The following is a 3,935-nucleotide window of genomic DNA, read 5'->3' on the forward strand; positions in this document are numbered from 1 at the left end:
TCCACTGAGTGATCTTAACTGATCCTCCTTCCTCTTGTCTCTTTTCCTTCCCTTTGATTCCATATAGGGTCCTCAAAATTAATAAACCCACCCCTCCCCAGTATTATTCCTCTGCTTAAAATTCTTCTGTGACTCCTTCTCACCCTCAAGATGGAAATCCAGTTTCCCGGCCCAGGTTCTTACCACTGACCCAGGCTGCATGAGGCGTGCCTCATCCTCCCACTGCCCCACCATACTGCATATCAGAGCACACCTCGAGATCTTAGTCATTTCCTGGCCCCATGTACTGACTCTCATTTTTTTTTCTGATGTGTCATTTCTGTGTCAGGTATTAAGATCCAGCTCAGCTGTCACCACCCCTGCAAAGCCTTCCCTACCTTTCCCAGGAAGGTGGTACCTTCTACTCGGTTTGCTGATGACTGTCCAGTCAGTACTCTTCTGGGCTTCTACTACCCTGTTTCCCTCTGCATCGCTCCCATTACACTGAGGACCAGGAATGGTGCCTAATTCTTCTGTCCCTTGGTCAGGCTCTTATCACATGTCAGACAAATAGATCCTCCCTGTAAACACACTTGCCACTTCCCACCTCTTTAGTTCTGCTTGGGTAATTTTTTAATGAGGGACACACCCTTTCATTAGCTCTATTTAAATGCAGTGCATTGTTCAAGGGCCATCTTCTCATCCCTTGGCTGTGAAATTTTTCTGTCATTATGGAAGCCCAGAATATGGGCAACTACCTCTGAACTGTGTGTGTGTGTTAGCCATTGGCTGTGGCATTTATAGAACATCTTCAATTATTATTGACACTTCTGTTGTGTATGGGTCATCTCTCCCTACTTAGATTATAAACTCTGAAGGTAAGAGGTGGTCTTATAAATAATTTTGAGTCGTCTCTGTAGAAAAATAGAATTCCTTAATTAATACTCATTTGTTGTTTAAAAGTAGGTCTGTTAGTGACACATTCCTTTAGTTACCTTTGAGAATGTCCATTTGCCGTTCGTCCCTGAAGGATACTTTTGTTGGGCATGGAATTTTCAGTTGAAAATTCTTTTCTTTCAGCACTTAAAAAATGTGCTACTTCCTTTAACCTCCATGGTTTCAGATGGAAAGTTCATTGTCATTTGAACTGGTGTTCCCTTCCTGATGGCGTGTCATTTCTCTCTGCCTGCCTTCCGGATTTTTTGTCCTTAGTTTTCAAATGTTTATGTAGGATGTTATAATATTTTACCATTGACCCTAGCTTCTGCGTAGGTTTCTTTGGATTTATCCTGACTCAAGAATTTGCCCAGCTTTCTTAAATCTGTATGTCTGTGACTTTTACCAAATTTGGGAGGTTTTCAGTCATCATTTCTTTGAACACTCTTTTAGCCTCACCCCATTTATCCTCTCCTCTCTGGGACTCGGATGATACAGATGTTAGTTAGCTCTTTTGTTGTTCCCTGAGACTGTGTCGGTCCCTGAGACTATGTTCATCTTTTCAGCATATTTTTTGCTGTTTTTCAGATTGCGTTAATCCTGTTTGTTTTTTCCTGTTCATAGATTCTGTTCTCTTTCATCTCCACTGTACTATTGAGCCTATTCTGTGAGCTTTTACTTTTATTACTATATTTCCCAGCTATATAATCTCTATTTGGTTATGTTTCTATCTCCTGTTTCTTTGCCAAGAATTTCTATTATTAAATTTGTTGTAACAGAAGTTGTAATAGATTCTTAAAGCACTTTTATGACTTTTATGCTTTAAACCCTTATTAGGTGCTTCCAGCAGCTCACTTATCTCTGGATTGGCATCAGTGGATTGGCTTTTGTCCTTCAGCTTGTGGCTTTCCTGGTTCTTGGTCTGACGGGTGATTTTTCTGTTGTGTCCATCCATTTTGCTTGGACAGATTAGAATGTTCTGGGTTCCACTTGTGTATTTTAGCCAGCAGTCACCCTCTTTAGTTTTAGCACATTTGTGGGCTGTGGTTCCAATGATCGGTTAATTTTCAGAGCCTTTTCAGGGTTAATTAATCTCCTTGGTTGACCAGGTATCACTGGAGCTCCTTGCTCTTACTGGTTGAGGGGGCAGAAGGGGTTTCCCTAAATGGGGCCACTGAGCATGTCTTGATGGAGGAAGGTAGACTCAGCTGTCTGGGGACTAGAAGCTTCCTTGAAGGTAGTGGCTCTCCCCTGCCTGTGGGTGTAGGGGGATGGATAGCTTTTCTTGATCTGGTGGCTTGTTGAGGTGAGACATCTGCAGGTGCTGCATGGCCCCTCTGAGGTCTCTGGGCAGGGGAAGTGGGGTGTCTGTGGAGCCAAAGACGCTTCCTGCGCTGGGCCGTGCGTGGCTGGGTTCGTTGTGTGTCTGCCTGTTGCAGTTTCTGGGTCTTGGCTCCCCGAGTTGCTTATTGCTGGTGGGGCTTCAGATGGACCCCCTTTTGGATGGTGTGGGACCTGCCTGATGTTGCTGTAGGGCCTCCTTCCTTTGGGGTAGGACTGAGCCTCCGTGTGTGGTCTGCTCTTGTTAGAATGGGGGTTGGGACCTGGTGGGTCCGAGCGGCCGCCTTCTTCAGTCCTTTGCCGTGTGGCTCCTTGAGTCTTGGAGTCACAAACTGATTTGCTTTCTTCTTGCCACCTTTCAGAGTTCTCCTCTGGCTTTTCTTCTGTTATTTCCAGGGTTTTTGTTTTTGTTTGTTTATTGGTTGCACTGGGTCTTCATCGCTGCTCAGGCTTTCTCTCGTTGCGGAGAGCGGGGGTTACTCACTAGTTGTGGTGCGTGGGGCTCTCTTCAAGGCGGTTCTCTTGCTGTGGACCACAGGCTCTGGGGTGTGCGTGCTTCAGCAGTTGCAGCTCGTGGGCTCAGCAGTGGTGCACAGGCTTGGTTTCTCCATGGCTTGTGGGATCTTCCAGGACCAGGGATCAAACCTGTGTCTCCTGCATTGGCAGGCAGATTCTAATCCACTGACCACCAGGGAAGTCCTCTAGGGTTTTTAGGATTTAGCTGGGAGGATCAGGGGAAATAAGTCTATGTTATTTTTATCCCTAAGCATCCATGGTTAAGTGTTGGATTTTTTTCAAAGGAATTAAAAAATGTCAGGAAAATTAGCATTGCTTTTCCTGCATTGGCCACGACATATCATTGAGCGCTCTCATTTTATATTGATAATAGATCAGGAAACTTGAGACCCAGTCAGGTTAGGGGACTGATTTCAGGGGTGCTGTTCCTAGTTAATTGCGTAATCCAGATTTGACTCAGGTTCTTAATGAGAAAGCCAATATGTGTTTCCTTGTAGCAAATCAGAGAGTTGTCTGGAAGAGAAGTGACCTTTGCAGTGCTGCAGGGCTCTGGGCTTTAGAACATTAACCCACCAAAGAATTTATTGCCCAAATGAAAAACCTATCTGAATACAAGAGGAAAATAATCTAGTCTTACATTACATTACATTGAGGTTGAATACCATGCTGTGTATTTGTCCCCATTTTAATAGTAATCATTTCTTATAAAGTCCAAGATAATCATGGGCTTCCCTGGTAGCTCAGCTGGTAAAGAATTCGCCTGCAGTGCAGAAGACACAGGTTTGATTCCTGGGTATACCTTCTATTTTTACTATAAAACATCTGAGTAACCTTACAAAATGTTCCTTCTTGCAAAAGAAAAGTCTTCTGCTAGTTATCACCATTCATATTCTACTTCAAAGAAAGTGGAGAATGGAACAAAGATCGAAGGTGCTGCCCAAACAAATTAATATTATAGCTTAGCATTCTGTGTGGTTTGTTAACGTGTAATCTCTGTATCCTCCATTGACATTAGATACTTCTGGTGTTTCCCTGGGAAGCTTTTTCCTGTATGGCAGAGTTGGAGAAATGGGTCAATTCAGACTGTAGCTCTTTGGTTGGTTGTATTTTTTTTTTTTTAAGTCTCCAAGGTTTTACAGACTATAATCTGTATAATACAGGGT

This window comes from Bison bison, unplaced genomic scaffold (genome assembly GCF_000754665.1).
Source record: "Bison bison bison isolate TAMUID 2011002044 unplaced genomic scaffold, Bison_UMD1.0 scf7180017864114, whole genome shotgun sequence".
NCBI lineage: Eukaryota > Metazoa > Chordata > Mammalia > Artiodactyla > Bovidae > Bison > Bison bison.